Below are 18367 nucleotides of genomic sequence, written 5' to 3' on the forward strand. Positions count from 1 at the left end.
GAGACCTTCTCCAACTCTTCCTAAAAGCACAAATTATTTCTACAATGTGTGAAAACTCCCTGATTAAATCACAATTTGTAAATTTTAACATGTACTTACCTATGCAACTTGTCAAAATAGGAGTAAGACATAAGGTTCAAGACTATCATATCTTAGACAACTATGGAAATAAATTACTCACACACTTGATAATATCCCAGGCATACAGCTAATCAATACATTGTTTTTGTTACATAAACCTTAAGTTAGCCAATTATCTTACTGTGATCTTTGAAGATATACTTTAAAAGACCTTGTTTTTCCCCCAGTGATTCCTAACTTTCAAATAGAAATGACACAAGAACACAGATTAGCATACAACAATGGGTAGAGCAAAAGGAATTTTTTTTTACATATTCCAAATCCCAAAATTAATCATCTAAAAACATACTAACTCCCACCAATAAAAGATTCACCACTTTCCATCCATTGGTAATGGCTTACAAAGTTGATTTTATAATGGTCAGCTTCTCACTATACCTACGAGTGATAGAACTAAGTTTCAAATCCCCACGAATAAGTGATTAAGTCTATGGCAAAGAAACAAGTATCTACTTTCTGTTCACATTTGAAGCCTCCATTCTTGGAAATGACTCAGAATTCAGTACAGTCTCTTCTCAATTATTACCATGAAAATGCATTTTCCTATCACACCAGAAATTGTTATTACTTTCAGATGTCTTAAGGGTCACCAGCTACCCCAATTATAATCCCCAAAATGCTATTTTACCAAACGCATGATGTTTTATGAAGATTTAATAAGAATTATGAAGTTACATAGACCAAGAGGGAAAAAAAAACCTCTTTGCTTTTAATCCAATTAAATGAAATCCAATTAGCACTGTTTAACATGGTCCCTAAAATGATGAGCTAAATTTTTCATTCCCAGAATGAAAATAGCTGTAGTTTACTTCCTTGTTTGAGGGTAATAATTATTTTAGGTGGTAGGAGCTGGAAAACAATAATTCTATATACATTAAATAGGCAGAGATCCATACAGAATTATAAACTACTTAAGATGAATATATTCTACTACTTAGTTAAAGAGAGTAACAAAATGGGAAGCCAAGGAGAGCTGGCATGGTCTAGGGCCATAACAGAGCAGGGGTCATTGTGCAACATTCTAGTCTCTGATGGATTCCTGAAGAGCAGAGCAAGCTCAGGCAAATCACCTCACTTCCCTGAACTTGGCCAAACTGGGTGTTTGTTACATGGCTTACTAAATATAAATGAGTGGGGCTAGAGAGGGATAATAGAAGAGAAATACTTAGAAAGGTAAAAATGTTTTACCTGAGACTGTCGGTATGGAAAAGAGTATGGATTTTACAATTAATATAGACCTGCACTCAAAAACACTCTAATGAGTAAAAGTGGGCAACATGACTTAATTTCCTCGAATCTCTTTCTAAATACAAAGGGTAATAATATATACTTCAAAGAACTAGTTGAAAACAAATGAGAGAACATATGAAACATTTTGATTGATTCTTTAGTATTTCTTAACGTCACTTTTATGAACTTCCTAGTTATAAACTTACATATATCATAATGAAATATCTTACCACTTACTTTATACACGCCTATGTATGAAAGCACTGTTTGTTTGTTTGTTTGTTTCCCTCTAATGAGCCAAAAGGATTATTGCCAGTGGTTAGCTCTTCCCATTCTCTACAAGGGTAGCATGGCACTTAGGACAATGATATCTCACAGATGACAAACTAAGACATAGAAGAATACGATTAAATTAAAAATATGATTAGAAAGCATCAAATAAAGATAGTTTTTAATCTATTCAAAAAGGATTCATCTTATTCTATTTCTTAAAAAGATATATATAGTAAGAAATGATAAAAAAAAACACAAAATATACTTTATTTGCTATTATTTCTGTTATACCGCTAAAACATAGATACAATTATCTTGGTAAACAAACAAAACAAAACAAAGCACATAGAGGAAATGGAGATACTTGACATCTAAAACATAGACTTAGTTTTAGGAGACGTGACAAGAGCAGCTTTGTGTTTGATATGATGGATTTGGGCAAAAGGTATTCCTCTCTTTTAAGGACATTTGACTTTTGAACAGAAGGAAAGAATTGGCATTTTGCCAAATCTCACTAGTACAGACTTGGAGTTAACACTCTAAAGAATATGAAGAAGAGGCAGATTTTGAGACACATTCAACTTCCAATTGACCTGGCCATGAAAGAAGGTATTCCCTCCATTCTCAAAATTGCCCTTTAAGTCAAGAGAGCATTTTAATACACGATGGTGAAAAAAGACTTAACAAATCTCATTCTGTCATAGGGGGGGATAGCACCCCAGTGGTGATGCAGAGCAGTCAAAAAGGGGAAAATATTTTGGAAAAATTAGTGAGGGGAAGACAGTCTTCATGGGGTTGAGGCTTGTGCATTAGGCTCCTTAGCTAGAATGACACCACCTTTGGTTTCATTTTCTGCTTCTGCCATCTAGAAATTCTTAGCAATTTTTGAATAAGAGGCCTCACATTATCATTTTGCACCCCACTCTTCAAATATGTAACCAGTCCTGGGGGAAGACAGACAAATTCCATGACATTTGTCCCTACATGTGGTTGACATCTCTCTGAGGATTGAGCCTATCGCTTGGAGACTGTTGCTCTGACAGAAGCAGTCGGTCAGTAGACCTGTCTTCAGCAAAAATGCAAGATAATGTTTATGTCCAGCTCTATCTCTTCTTGCACCATTTCTTGCCTTGGTGGTCATCTTCTTAGGTACTTATTTTTCTCTTGCAAGCAACAAAATATGCTCCCCCACCTCCCCCAGAACATCATCTGAAATCAGAGCTCTGTATTATTTTGTGATTCTAAGTCAACATTTCATCTCTTCTCAAGGCATTTCTACTTCAGGCCTTCCTCTAATGTATTCATTTTCCCCTCCTCTCTGTAAAAGGAATTTCTGGCATCTCTGATTTGTCAAGAATATATGATTTTAGATAGAGGCTCTTGCTCAAAATCTTAGAACTGTGGTTGGGAGGCAACAGTTTATTTAATACCACTGCCTCCCTGCCCTCCACTAGAAAGATGTGACTTTTCTGACAACATTATCCTGTTCTTAAAAAAAAAAAAAAGAAAAGAAAGAAAGAAGAAAAGAAAAGAAAAAGAAAAAAAGAAAAGAAAAGAGAAAAGAAAAGATAAGGTTTACTTGAGGCCTATCTATTTCATAGGGCTACTAGGAGTTAAATAACAGCCATGAAGCTCTCTCTTCTCCCATTGCTTAATAATCATGATTAATGACTGCAACACAGTGCTCTTCAGCCATCTTTGGACAACCAGAGATCAGAAACTCAGATCAGAAATTTTGTATCCGTGAAGACCTGCAGCCACTTCCAGGCACTCACATCACACAGGAAATACTGACAGAGAGAAAAAGTGATCTCTTATTGGGCACACTCCAAAGCCCTTGCCTCCAAGATTTTTCCATTTGCAAATGCCATTTGTCTTAGTCTTTCCTCAGCCAGACAAGGATAATGATGTGAATTCAGTGTTGGTGAAAAGGAACTTTAGGTCTAGAGCTTGAGGAACGAGGCCTCCCTACTCATCTCCAGAAGAATTATGGCAGGAGGTATAGAGAAAGCAAGCTTCCCCCACTAACCTATCCCTTTACACCCTCTTGCCTGGGAGGAATCATAGGCAAGGAGAGAACAGCAAGAGGGAAAGGATGGCAAGGAGCCTCCCAGCCTGCAATGGCTGACCTTTCAGCGGGGTTGGCCAACAAAGATGCCAATTAGTCGTAAGTGTAGCAGGGACAAACAGGGGAGGCACTCAGTTGAAATTAGCAAGGAAAACACCCCCAAGAGTCATATCAAAATTGATGATGCTGGTCTACTGATCCACAGAGGGGTGACAAAGTTGGCTCTGAACTACACTGGGAGTATTGACTCATGGTTGATATAGTGGTTATTTAATAATTATATATTTAAAAGGCATCAACCATGCAAAAACAAAAATCTCATGTGCATATGTAATAAGAAGTAAGAAAGGAAGGAGGGCAGGCAGGGCAGCCAGCTGGCACGGGGGCTGTATACTGGACCAGTATAATCTACATAAATAGACCAGCAACTTTTAAATATTAGAGTGCATCAGAATTAACTGGAGAGCTTCAAAAACACAAGTTGCTAGGGCCCACCCACAGAGTTTCTGATTCTGTAGGTCCAAGGAGGAGTCTGAGAATTTGCTTTTCTAACAAGTTCCCAGATAATGCTGAAGCTACTGGTCCAGGCATCACACTCTAAGGACCACTACTCTAAATCTTCCTAGGAGAGAAACTATTCTATAGTGTACTGAGGACATAGTGTTGTGCTGATGGCAAGCCAATTAGTCTTTTTTGTGTCTCAGTTGACATCAATCCATAATGTATGAAACATTTTACTTGCTTTTATATAATTTGCAGGTGAGGTATAAAATACATCCTAAGACTCATTTACGATATTTAAGATGCTGGATTGATATTCCATATTTTAGCTGGCACATATAAAGGAATGCAAATCAAAGACAAAACAGATGTGAAGCTTGTTCAAAAAAGCTTGAAGAAGGCCAAAAAAGCTTGAAGAAGGCCAAAAAAGCTTGAAGAAGGCAGAGGTAAGAGCACAGACCAAGGGAGGTAGGTTTTGTTCCCAGCTCCTTCCATCTTTAACTGGCCTTAGATCTTGGGCCTATTATTGAATAGAGGAAGAACTCTGTTTTCTCATCTCAAAAATGGGAAGGCCAAAATAAAAGACTTAAGTCCCTTCCACATGTACCATTCTAACCTAGGTTATCAGGTAGTCAGTGGACTTGTTTTTCAAATAGTTAGTTCTTTCCTAAAACTAGAGTGATCAGATACTATTTTGTACCATAAATGTAATTTAGAAAAGATTGACCTTGCGAAATATGTCCCTTAACTATGATCCTAGAAACACTGAACATTGGTAGAGATGAGCAGTACTGTGAAGTTGCTTTGCATCTATGCTTTAGGTTTATAAAGTGACTCTACCATTACATCAGCCCTTGGTTGTGTGCAGCTACATCTAACATCAGAACACACAGAAAAATATACAACATAATTTTCCTGGCATATTCCTAAGACTGTGGATCACTCAAGCTATGCAGTGGCCGTTTCTCTAATAGGAAAAACAGTTTTGATTGACTGGGAGAACTTTCCCACATTTTTTTATCAGCTAATTCTAGGACGATATGCTGGATTGCTAGAAGTTAATACTGTGATCACAATGTTTTCATTAAGTTATAAACATCTCTGTAAATGTCCCTCAATTTTAGAATTGTAAGCATGTCACAATAAAATTACAGTGATCGCACTTTCAAAAACACAGTTTCTGATTTTCTAAAGCTATGCTTTAACACATCAAATAGTGTTAGAAGGCTAGGGAAAGGAAGAAGGTACATGGAATCTGATCTTAATTTCTTTCTAATTATTTAAATCTGGATTTGGCCAAAAGGATCATGATCATACCACTTTTTCTTCTCTTAAGACTGAACAACCCAAAGGCAAAGTAGACAGCATCAAGTCTGGGTTTGAATATCTTTATTAGTAGTTATCAGCCTGTTAGTGTTCATCTGAGTTTACCTTTGGCAATTTGCTAAACTTTCTGAGCTTCAGTTTCCTCCTCATAGAGGGACTAATAACTTCCTTGTAGAATTACATGAGGAGATGCATATAAAGTCACTCCCATGATACCCAACACATGGCAGCTGATTAATAAATTATAGAAGTGGTTATGCTTCTTAGAAGGGCTCAGCCTTCCTAGAAGGCAGTCCTCTAGTCTAGTACTAAAATCCCTGCCATCCAGGATGGTCAGGCCCTCAAACTGTGAACACAACTTCACAAGCTGGCTGTGCCTTTCTTCATGTAGAACTACATATGAAAAATCAGTATTGGCATGTCAGCAGACCTCAATATTCTGTTTCATTTTGATACCTGCATTACAGTTTTATGTGAAGGATGACTTTTGGTAAGTGTGATGCCTTGCTAACAAACATAAGTGCTATATTTTATTTTGGATCAGAAAGCATCTTTGAGCAAAATAGGTTATACATGCCCACAAAAGTATATCGACTCTTAAGCCTGAGAAAATTAACAGAAAGCCTGTTTCAAACTGTGCTTACCACACAAAACATGAAGAAAATGTCAAAATATTTTTTCTTACTTGTTTGAGCACTATTTTTAGATGATTTTTGAATAGAGAACACATATTTGTTAAAGACACCGAATTCATACCAGATGGAGGCTTCACTATGAAGTTATGGGATGCAAAAAGATCTGGTTTTCCTTTGTTAAGAAAAACCAGAAAGCCTGGTCAGCTGAAAAATCAAGGTTATCCAAGCCCAGGCTTAAGAACCTCCATGAATATTTTATAATAATTTTTAATACATTTAGAACACAGCTCCCTTCAAAAATAAAGCAGAATAAAAAAACAAAATCAAAGAGGAGGCAGGAGGAGGCAGGGAGGAAGGAAGGGAGGAGTTGAGAGGAAGGAGAGGAGGGCCTGTAGGGAGAAGAGAGGAGGAGGGAGAGAAGGGGTGAGGAAGAGGGGAGAAGGAAGGTTAGGAAGGACTGGAGGGAGGGGGAGGAGGGCTAAAGAGGGAGGAGGAAGGAGAGAAGGGAAGGAGGGAGAGGGAGAGGTCTTCGCATAGTTCACAAATGTACTTTTTTGGTCTCTTTTTACTCCATTTAAACTCTTCCCCGTGAAAATGCATCTCCCCCGTGGAGCAGAGTTGGGTGGCTGCACGGCTTTGGCTTTGGAATGCTCACACTTCAGACGTGACAGACGTTGTACAATGAATGGGCAGTCCCAGAGTTACGAGTTTCTCCCACATACCAAATACATTAAGTAGCAGTGGAGTGCTTGGAAGAGCCTTGGCACTGGGCCACTCTGTAACAGGAACTTGCTTGGCAAAGAGCAGCTTTAAGCACATTTGCTATGTGCATATTTGTAGCAATTTCTTTCCCTTTTAGCCTCTTGAAACTGACATGGGTGGCCAGTTTTTTGAGGATGTCCACCACTGAACAACATGCAAAAGCCAGACCTTCTAGAATTTCTACAGAGGCTCTGTCCACAATATCTACAGATTCTTTCCCTGATCATGCCAACATGCATTATATGGATACCTACCACATGAGATCCTCCTCTGTGGTGAACTGAGACTTAAAATACTGTATTAACATTTACCACTGGAGATTAAATCAAAACCAAGAAGGAGGTAACTATTGTCTGCTCTATCACAAAACTGGCAAAATCAGATATGTTAGGCTTTTGTGGGAAGCACCTATAGCACTGATCAAGCAGTCTAATTGTAGCAGTTAACCATTAAAAAAATGTCAAACATAACTAAGAAGCAGATTTATTTTCCAGTTTGTTAACAGCAAAAAAGGCAGACCTGCAGTCAGGAGGATAATGCTTGCTATTAAAACGTAACTGATGAATGCTACAAAAAGAGTATTTGTCATCAAACAATACTTCCATTGTAAAACAATTCCAACCTATGCATGAAAGATTCCAAACGCTAGTACAGCATTCAATTTGATACTGGAGTTTTATCATATTATTTCATGCGAAGAAGAATTATATACTCAATCTGTCTGACAGCTTTGCATATAAAGAACAGTTTCTGCATGACAAATGTGGTGAGCTTATTAAGTTACCAATATACTGCCAAGCCATATTGTCTCAGCGACAGCAGACCCAAAATATTTTCAAATGATTTTTTAAAAGGGCAATGCAGAGAAAGCTTGAACAGCCACATGTTCTGACTTTAATAAAAGTCACAACTGCAGGAACATTACCTTATATCTAATTAGAACAAATCATCCATAAGCCTCATTTAGCCCACATTTAGTCTGTCACAGACTTTTATTTTTTGAGATAGTTGGAAATATTAGTTTTTGATTTATTATCTGCTACCTCACAGCTGCAAAAACAACAACAAAAGCAAACCACTATTAAAGTATATGTAAAAACAGACTGCTTTTTCTTTCTTAAAAATATAGAGACAGGAGCGTCTTTACAAACTTTCTTGTATGATGGGTAGAAACAAACTGCTAAGTAATGCAAAAGATGACTTTAAGAAAATATTTCATCAAAATTAGAAATAGAAAGTAATTCCAAGCAGACTAGCCTCCTCATTTTCTCATGAGCTTGAAGACATCATTACTTTCAATCATGGAGTGAATGAAAACCACTAAATTATATTTGCATTGCAAACAGGAATTATGAAAAGCTTGGATCATAATCATGTTAATAAAAACAAAAGGATATGAAACAACTGGGACTCTAGTATTAGTGTCATTAACAAGGACACTGTGAAGGACCACTTGCTAGATTTCTGGTACTATGTTCCACATTTTTGACCTAATTGTTCTTATTCTCATTTTCATAGTAACTCCTAATATAGTCCCATTGCACAGATGAGGAAGATAAGACACAGAAGTATACAACTTGCTCAAGGTCATGGGGCTAGATATAAATCAGGTCTGTTTGATTAAGCACTAAGCTCTTGACTGCCCTTTTATCATATTTCCTTGCTCCACTAGATTGGGGGTAGTTTCCTCACATAAATAAAAACTAAGTAGAGTTGTCAGATGATCCTCTGACAAGCTGTCAGTTATGTCAAAAATCATAGCCTAGTCACACTGAAACAACAAAGGCAACTTTGTCTTTCTGTACTTATTTGATAACTATGTGATGGAGACATGACTTGGTCACCTGCATCACTCTTTGTGGAATATTTCAAGACAAACTCACACCATTTACAGGGGAAACTGAAAACAGAAAACAGAAACTATTGCAAAATTGCCTTAAGTGTAGCTTCATTACAAATTTAAGAGTTAAGATTTCCAATAAATTGAAAGTAGTTTTGTTTGGTTTGATTGCTCTCTCTCCAGTACAGTCTAGAGTTAAAGAAGAATGAATGCATGAAGCACAATTTTTTTATGTATATTTTCTATGTAGCCCCATGACTTCTTTAAGTCACTTACCCTGTGCTAAATGTTACGTGTGATGATTCTGTATTCTATTGCCACTGCTTCCTAAATGGTCAGAAAACCTTAAAAGTGTCCTGGATGCCAATAGCCACTGCCTACCTCACCTTCAATCACAAGAATAAAGAAAATAATCTACCAAGTAGTGTCATTCCATGACAGGCACAGACAACTGATTTAAAGATAGACTAAGTAGCAGTTTTGGAGTTCACCAAGACTGTTTTCCTTCTTTTTTCTTGGATACAAAAGTAGTACGTGCAAATATTACTATACACATAGATTATAACCTCATACATATATAATTTTTCAAAGATTTTATTTTGATAGAGTGTGCACGCACACATGCACTCATGCGTGTGCGTGGGGGAGGGGCAGAGGGAGAGGAAGAGAGAAAATCTTAAGCAGATTCTGAACTGAATGTGGAGCCCAACATGGGGCTCACCCCCATCTCACAACCCTGAGATCATGGCTTGACCTGAAATCAAGAGCTGGACTCTTAACCAACTGAGCCACCCAGGCACCCTCACATATACTAATTTAAGAGGATAAAAACCAATAGGAAAAAACAAAACAAACAGTACACAGTCATTGAGTAAAAGGTTAGGTTCTCCAGTTACTAAAATGTTTCAATATTTATTTCTTGTTACTGAAAATTTTCTATATTTTAGAGAATAGTTGAGAAAATAATAACAAACAAAATCATATGCTAGTCTATAAGGGTATGAAGTCATCCTAGAACAATGTCATTATTTAATTATACTTTGAATTCTCATTTCAAAGTCAGCCTGCTAATAATGATTGCAGGAACATGCAACATAAATACAACGTCCTTATTTATTTTTCAGTGTTATCAATTATGTATTTGGAAAATAGATTTTTGTACTCCTAAGAAATAGGGTATCAGATTCATCTCATCTTTGTTTTATTTATTCAGTATTAATTGGAAAAAACATATATGGAGCACCAATTATGTGCAGGGCATACATACAAAGAGGGTATATAACTGGCTGTTTTAGATATTCATTTAAAACATTTAGAACTGAAGAAGACAACACCACCGCAATGAGTATGCTCTTCTCATTTCAGTCATAGCTTCTGGAACATTCATGACAAGTCAAGTTGTCATTGCTGTCCCTAAGCTAATTAGACATTGCATTCAGGTCAGCTTTCATTCTTGGAAAGATATTAACTTCCCAAATAAAGTATGTTTCTTGGTTAATATCCCTAAAGTATTTAAGACACACACAGAGAGTAGACTAGAACACATGTTCTATTTCTGGATAAAGATGCAAGGGAAAGAGCAAAGGTAGTTGAGAGGATGATCATGACTAGTTCTTGTTTTGTCCCCAGATGTAACATTCTCTTCCTACCTTGCCATTGGTCCTTGGTTATTCTGATATTTACTGGTAGGAGATAAAAAATTTTTTATTGAACTTAAAAGATATAAATCAGACCATGTTTCTAGAGCTGAGTTGAATAAACTAAAATAAAAGTGGTTAATCAAAGTGAACTGACCATAAGTACTTTACTACAAACATAGATATATGTAAGTCCTTTTAGCAGTTAGAAGGCAGGGAGCAACCACTGGAGAGCTCTGGAGAAGAAGACACCACTCAAGCTGCTTGTCAGGGGTTCTGATAACCAAGTATTCACCCAAGGAACTCATAGTTCAGTTTGAGAGACAAATTCTGTAATTAGAGGCAAGAGGCAATATATGCCAGATGCTCATGAACAAGCTGCTTTCAGAAGGAACATAAGAGAGATGTAGCACTTGAGGAAAACACCAAAAAAAAAAAAAAAAAAAAAGGAGGGGGAGCCATTCGGGGTTTGACTACCAAGTAAGCTCTGCAATTTCAAAAGACTCAAAGCAATATTATGGAAAAGCTCCTTTCAATCTTGGAACAACTGTTGTGATTTCCAAGGGCAGATCAGATGTTTATCATGAGAAAAGCATCTTTGGAAATCGGGTCAGTTAACCACATGAGGCTGAGGACTCTGCCTGCTAAATTTGAGGTAGATCACAGAACAAGGACTGGTATCTCGAGTTTGATTCCCTGCAAGCGAAGTCCAAGATGAAGATGGGCAAAATTTATTAAAGAATTGTTCCCAGGATAAATTGGTAAGGACTTCAGTTGGGGGAGTGGGAGTGGGAAAGAAGAACATAACAGAAATGGGGAAAAAGCTATGCAAGAGTACTTTTTCTAGTGAAGTGCTATAGAGAGTAGGTTCAGTTTGATCCCACTGGGGAACTACAGACTGCAAGTTACATGTTAGAGTTTGTCCCAACTGAAGGCAAAGGAGCTGGACTTTCATATACACCAGAAAAGACATGAACTCTTAGGCACCTCAGCACTCCACCAGCCCAAGGGCAACCCTCTGAAGAAAGTCCCAAGTTCTTGCCAGCACACACAAAGCATCCGAAGGCTGGATAATGGGAGCTCAGAAATGGTGAAAGGAAGTCAAGGAGGTTAGAGTGCCAACAATGGTAGTGCCCAGACTAATGAAAAATGGATGAGGATGTTCCTCATCTAATCCTCATACCTCATTTTTTTCTGAGTCAATTCCTGGACCACACCCTCCTAGGACAGGTCCAGCCAATGCTCTTGTCCCCACACTAGCAAAAACATGCCAAGATAGCCCCCAAATCTGTGCATTAATCTAATGTTACAATTAGAGCACGTATGAAGGGAAGAACACTACTGGCTGTGAAATTCATATGTCTGCAAAGCAATTTCATCCCAGTGGCACAAGCAATTCAATCACCACCCTGGTGCTGCAGATTTAATAGCTTAATTTTCTATGGACTGACAACGTCCATCCTAACAAGCCCCTTGCGGAATGCCTCAGGACAAGGCTGCGCAACACATCATTTGGTGCTGTGTGCTTACATAATTATTCCTCCTCTAGAAGCATTTCACAGGGTGGGCAGCGAAGAATGAGTTAGCAGGGGGAACTTAGGCACTGCTTCAATATTTAGAGAACATAAGGTATTATTATAGGATTAATAAGCAAGGCTAGTTCAGCAATAGGGAAGGCTGCCAAGGGAGGCTGTGGAATTGCTATCACTGGAGATAATGAAGGCTGAGAATAGATACCCACCCAGAATGGATTTTATAGACAATAAAAATCTATCCCACTATTCTAGAAAAAGGGATGCACTATGTGTTTCACTGTAGGTCTCTTCCAGCCCAAATGATTTCATAAATTAGATAAAGCAGTTTAGTTTAAAATATTACTTATTAAGCATTACTTATTCCAAAGTGTATTCAGTACAGGGGTGGTTGAATGCAGAAGCTATTGAGTGACAAACATAACTGGAATTATAAACCATACTGGCACCTATAAACAGACGCCCACTCTGAAAACAGGACAATGAGAATCCAGGAAGGCAGATTTTTACAGTGGAGAAATAGAGACCAAAATACCACATAGCAGTATACTTGAATGTCAGGTATTTGGGGCCCAAATAAGCAACAGTCCTAAGTGTTAAGTCCATGCTTTGTTCAAATACTGCTTGATGTCTATGGCATGGAGACATTGAGCTCTGAATGCCTAGTCTATTCCGATGATAATGTCTAGAGATGTCATCAAGGATAATATGAATTTCACAAAAATTAGAATACTTGCAAAGGTGAATATTTCTAGAAGTTGGAGGAATGAATGCATTTTTCAAGTATCCTGTGAATATGACAAGGGGTTCAAATTTTCCAGGTCCAATCATGGTTTCTTTACATCAGGAATAAAATTTTAAAATTTCCATGATATAGTAGAGGACCAGTTCATCAATCAGATGCTGGGCCTGTGGTTAATTAGGCATGATGCCTGCTCAAGGAATGGCACACTGACACTTAATTTTCTTGGAATTAGTGAATTGAGACAATGATAAATCTGCCTAGGCAATACTATGCAGTGGCCTTTGGACAAAGATACGGCAGAGGATAAGAATCTTCTCTAAACCTTGTCCAGTTTTCTACAATACTATTCAGTGAATCAACCGTTAATACATTATTTCTTTTGGTTTCTTTTTTTTCTTTTCCCCCCTTTCTGTTTGATTCTAAGTCTTTTCATAAATATTATTGGTGGGGAGCTAGTTCTGTGGCTTTCACTGTATATACATTGGACACACACTGACTATAGAATCTGCTGTGATTTTTAAATTTTACATTCTGACATTAGAGAAACATTGTAAATTACTGGGACCTCTTAACCACCTGCCCTTCCAAATTTTAATTATACTAGGAGCTCTAGAGAATTGTATATACATTTTAAAGCCCATATGCTTACACTTGTATATGGTTCATGAAGAGTGGTTATTTATGGCTATGTCCTGAAACCAGAAAGAGTTCTCTTCAAAAACCTAGAGAAATTTTAATTGAACTATAAATGGAAAATACATAATATGTTGTGGAATTAGAAACCAAAAACACCTATGTTACCTATATACTGGCAGTGAATAATTTGCTTTTCAGAATAATATAATAATATTGGTTTGAATTTTAGAAAATTGATAAAATCATGACCTACTATACATTTAATAAAGATATCTAGAATGCTAAACTCTAGCTGAAAATGAGTATTTCAGGATCTGAAAGTTCTTGCATTTTTAAAAAAGCATTTATTCAGTATCTTTTATATGCAAAACACTGTATTGGGAACTGATGATTTAGTAGTAAGTTGAAAACTATCCTCAGCTTGATGGGGCTTTTGTATTAGTGAGGAATGAAGAAGAATCAAATTATCATGTAAAGAAATGTGAACTTGAAATTGTGACGAGGAAGCAGTTCTCTAAGCACCTAAAAAGGAGGATCTGATGCAGCCAAGGAGGTCAGGGAAGGCTAGTATGAAGAAGGGAAGGCTAAAATGAGATAAGAAAGACAAACAGAAGCTAACATTGTGGAGAAGGGAGAGAATACTTTTTAGACCATGGAGCATTAGCTGCCAACAAACTTACCTAGAGGTTTGGGGAAATAAGGACATTTTCCAGAGTTCTTAAGTCATTAACTATTGCGTGGGGTCTATGGAAAATAACAGATCAACACTAATTCTGGCATGAAGAATTGAGTGCTGGGAACAGTGTAATTTAAAAGGAATTGTATAATACTAAATATATTTTTGTTGTCGTTTAACTTTATAAGCTTTAAATTTTCATTTCAGCTTATATACATCTGTGATAAACAGAGATCTAGCACATCTAATAAAATAATTACCACTTCATCATTTTTAAAGACTTTTCATTTCAACCTTCAGTTATGCACACTGTCACATACTCCTGGCTTCAATGGGAAATTTGCTCATTTTCTAAATCTAATGGACAACAGCCCAAGGTTTTATAGTATGACTAAACCATCCAAATGTGCTACATCATTTGAATGGGGGGGCACTTTTTGAAAAGAGTTGAAGGGCATTGCACTGTATGGGGCCATTAGCAATACGTACTGATGTTATAATAGACTAAAGCAGAGTAGGTCCCACTAAGTTAGCGCACTGCTAAATGATGCCATTTTCTTCTTTTCTTTGGTCATGAATAATCATTTATTGATAAAAGAAGAAGGAAAACACCCAACAACTAAGGTGCAAGGACTGATATTGTGTTCTCTCATCCTCTAAAAAGCACTCCAAAGTGATGAATAACAGTTCTTTGGTGCTAATTGGTTCTGCTTCTCTGGAGAATGCTGGCTAATACAGGATGAATTCACTCAGGAGTAACGTGATCCAAACTGCCTTGTAGAAAGATAAATCTGGTGTCAGTGAGGATGTTAGACCCAAAAGGAAAGCCTAGAACTCAGAGTGACTTCTCAGAAGAATATTATCATCCCAGTAGTAAATTATGAAGGCTTAATCCACAGCTACGTGCAAAGTTAATAAAGCTTGGATGGAAAGGTAATTCAAGAATAGAATTGTCACACCTCATGGTACCACCCAGGTGGCCTAGGTAAATGAATGAAAGCAGACTCCAAGGGTTTCAACAGCACAGAAGACAAATGTAATAATACATTAAAGGCATAATAGCTCAGGCAAACTGGTAATGGAATTTTGATGCCTTAATTAAGGTAAACATTCTATTAAGATATATGAAATTGACAATATTTGAGGGTTTTTAATTGCTGTTGTTCATGAAAATGATAATTTTACATGGTGTAAACCATAAACAAATAATTTATGAGGATACCCATGAGTTTGGACCAATGGACTCAGTTGTTTCAATTCTTTGTCCTTTTTTTTTAACACTCAGTACATCAGTAGTTTTATTTCACTTGAATCTTTTTTTTTAAGATTTCATTTATTTACTCATAAGAGATAGAGACAGAGGCAGAGACATAGGCAAAGGGAGAAGCAGGGTTCTCACAGGGAGCTCGATGCAGGACTTGATCCCAGAACCCCAAGATCATACCCTCAGCTGAAGGCAGACACTCAACCACTGAACCACCCAGGCATCCCCATCTGAATCTTACTTTGACTTTTGAGGATGATATTATTATATGTAATTATTTATTTTTTTAAGATTTTATTTATTTATCCACAAGAGAAACACAGAGAGAGAGAGAGAAGAGAGAGAGAGGCAGAGACACAGGCAGAGGGAGAAGCAGGCTCTATGCAGGGAGCCTGACGTGGGACTCGATCCCGGATCTCCAGGATCATGCCCTGGGCCGAAGGCAGTGCTAAACCACTGAGCCACCCGGGCTGCCCCTATTTAATTTTTTGAATAGATAATATATTAACATTTTTTTTAATTTCATATATGAAGAACTATGACCATGAATCTTTTCTCACTATTTCTCAGCCCACTCATCCCCTGAAACCCATGAGCAACTTCCTGTGTTTCCTATACACATTGGTGTTTACTAGTTACAATAAAAAGAAAAAAAGACTCTTATTCCCTCCCTATGCACACGCCACTTTTTTTCCCCACAAATTGGGGGGAAAAGTACACTATAAAGTACAAGTTGTTCAGCACTTTGTTCTTTTCCACCTAACAAAATGTCTTGGAGATATTTCCAAAATAATACATAGAGTGCTTCCCAATTATTGTCTGTAGCTGCATAACATTCCATTATATGAACATGCCATAGTTTATTCAACATGTCTCTACTAATAGATATTTGAGTTGTTCACAAATTGCTGCTATTACAAGCAATGCTGCAATTCATAATTATTGGCATGTACCCTTTCACCTGTGTGCAGAGGATCTAGATGTGTAGGATAAATTCTCATAAGTTGGGATGCAGCTTTCATAACAGAAAAGAATGAAAGTAAAAGAAAAATAATAACAGAGATTAAAAAAAAGAAGGAGGAGGAAATAATGGAAACACGGCAAGCAGGCAGACTAGGACAGGAAAAGAAGGAAGGAATGAGAAATGAGGAAAAGCAGAGAATAAAAGAATGAAGAGAGGGAAAAGCTCTTGACCTCTGCAAGATCATGTGAGGGAAGTGATTAAACTGTAGTCAGGGGTGGGGGGCGTCATGAGAGGCACGTGGGGAAGTGCAGGGAGCACTACAATGCTGGCCGAACATAACAAGGAAGTGACTCTTCCTGTCCAAACAATCCTACCTACTACAGTGACACAGGAGAGATAAGTTCCGAGGCTAAAAATACAGCACACAGAGGCAGACATCTCTGCACAGAGCCCAGGACGTGGCCATCCCAGGTGATCTAGCAAGTGAGCCACAGAGGGAAGCCACGTGTCTTGAAAAAGAACCAACTATGTATAAAGAGCTGGTCCTTGAAGCAAATGTAAACCGTATCAGTCAAAACCATGCATCATCTATAAATAGTCAGAAGGCCTTAACGATGAGAAGCTCACAAGAGTGCTGAAAAATGAAAAGGGGCAAATAAGGAATTCAAGAAGGAAAGAAGAATCTGGACGAGACCAAAATGCTCTGCTACAGGGATAGATGGTCACACCTGGGTCCCTGCTGAGGAAAAGGAAAGGTTAAAAAAATAAAAATAAAAAAGAGAAGGAAAAGGAAAGGTTGAAATCAGTGTTCATGACTTACTTTTTAGAATTGCATTTAAGTACACCACATAGCAAAATCTGTTATTCCCACTCCAACGAGTTTTTTTGCCCCCCTCCCTTTTTTTGATTTTACTTATTTATTCATGAGAGACGCAGAGAGAGGCAGAGATATAGGTAGAGGGAGAAACAGGCTCCCGTGGGGAGGCTGATGTGGAAACTTGATCCCAGGACCCCGGGATCACGACCTGAGCCTTAGATAGGTGCTCAGCTCTGAGCTACCCAGGCATCCCTATTTTTGTCCTCTTAATGAAGTCCAGAGTTAAAAATAAAAACAAAAATTTTAAAATAGAAAAACAAAAAGTAAAAAATAAATTTAAAAAAATAAAAATTTAAAAGCTAAATTGTGAAATATAGTGATCTATCTTGCAGTGAATTTATTTCCACACAGAGTGGACAAATCCAAGGAAAGAGACCCCATTTCAGAACCCTGTTTGAACAACGGTAATATATGACTGGTTGTGCTTTTTTTTTTTAAGATTTTATTTATTTATTCATGAGAGACACAGAGAGAGAGAGAGGCAGAGACACAGGCAGAAGGAGAAGCAGGCTCCATGCACGGAGCCCGACGCGGGAATCAATCCCGGGTCTCCAGGATTATGCCCCGGGCTGAAGGCAGCGCTAAACCGCTGAGCCACCCAGGGATCCCCTAGTTGCACTATCTTACTGGCTTCATTAATATTTTCCAAAAATGCCTGCAATTGCATAATGCCCGAAAGAGCTTATTTTACGCCTGAAATTATTGCTAGACTTAAATGCAAGTCATGGGGGGAAATGATTTTTTTTTTAAAAAAAAGGGGGTATGTGAATGATATTAAGAGATATTAAATAGGTGATTTTTAAAATTTCAGCTAGAACTCATCCACCTAAGACAAGGCACACATTTCAGAACAGAAGGGAGGAAGAAAGGAGCCAAGAATACAACAGATATGTTACATAGGGCCTATGACTTTTGTTTCTTTCTATTGCTAATTTTACATGGTATACTGGAGCTAAACATGCTTTTCAGGTCATGTAAAGATCAGATACTACACTTGATCTTAACCAAGAGGCCAAGAAGTGATTAGGTCATGTAAAGATCAGGATATTGTAAGTCATACAGGAGACTCAAATCTCAGCATTTTCCAACTTACACCTACCTAGTCACAAGTCGAAAATTATCAACACTGCTTTGTCCCAAAATTCAAAAGATTAAAGGAAAAATATGAGTTTGTGTACAGCTTTGGTTTCTGATTTAGGTTTTGTGTTGTTGTTTCTTTTTACTATGATAATAATAGATAATTCTTCAGCTACTATAAAT

The 18367-nt window shown here is 37.5% G+C and overlaps 1 protein-coding gene and 1 pseudogene across 25 annotated transcripts in view; both read right to left on the reverse strand.

Moving 5' to 3' along the window:
- The window catches only part of RBMS3 (RNA binding motif single stranded interacting protein 3), a 1278291-nt gene that overhangs the window by 620243 nt on the left and 639681 nt on the right, over positions 1 to 18367 (reverse strand). The gene's annotated exons all lie outside the window — the stretch shown is intronic.
- LOC112921687 (U2 spliceosomal RNA) lies at positions 17995 to 18131 on the reverse strand (annotated as a pseudogene).

The sequence above is a fragment of the Vulpes vulpes genome, chromosome 11 (genome assembly GCF_048418805.1).
Source record: "Vulpes vulpes isolate BD-2025 chromosome 11, VulVul3, whole genome shotgun sequence".
In the NCBI taxonomy this organism is placed as follows: domain Eukaryota; kingdom Metazoa; phylum Chordata; class Mammalia; order Carnivora; family Canidae; genus Vulpes; species Vulpes vulpes.